General features: G+C 55.2%; 1 non-coding gene across 1 annotated transcript in view; it reads right to left on the bottom strand.

Moving 5' to 3' along the window:
- Nucleotides 1-281: 281 nt before the first annotated feature.
- LOC125773095 (large subunit ribosomal RNA) overlaps nucleotides 282-406 on the bottom strand; it is a 4,179-nt gene continuing 4,054 nt past the window's right edge. The window contains exon 1 of the ribosomal RNA XR_007419899.1: nucleotides 282-406. This exon is cut by the window's right edge and continues 4,054 nt beyond it. This is a non-coding gene — a ribosomal RNA (large subunit ribosomal RNA).

Raw genomic sequence — 406 nt, 5'->3', positions numbered from 1 at the left:
AGCCCATGTACAACGCGAAGTTGTAGCATGCAACCAACCAACCGCTAACCTCCAACGGCACTCAATGTATTCGTTACACATGGGCGCACCTGCACCACACTGTCGTGACCATCCAACGAGCCGTCGGTTCGGTCGTGTGTTACAAGCACCCCATCACATAGGCATAGAGTCACCACACAGTGTTCTTCAACACTCTCGTCACATGGTGCAAGTCACGGTACGCACCACCAATGTGCACTGGTTGGCCAATTCCAGCACACACGGGGCGCGCACGCGCAAGCACTAACCACCAAGCATGGGTCGCCTGAGAGGATCGATGCGAACGCATCTCTACAACTTGAAGCTCCCAGCCTGTAGTCCCGTCGTTTGCGGGCGGTCGTAGGTGTCGAAACTAGTGATATCCACA

Source organism: Anopheles funestus, assembly GCF_943734845.2.
Source record: "Anopheles funestus chromosome X unlocalized genomic scaffold, idAnoFuneDA-416_04 X_unloc_22, whole genome shotgun sequence".
NCBI classification, from domain to species: Eukaryota; Metazoa; Arthropoda; class Insecta; order Diptera; family Culicidae; genus Anopheles; species Anopheles funestus.
Note: the sequence above shows the minus strand (reverse complement) of the source record. Positions and strands in the feature narration are given on the sequence as shown.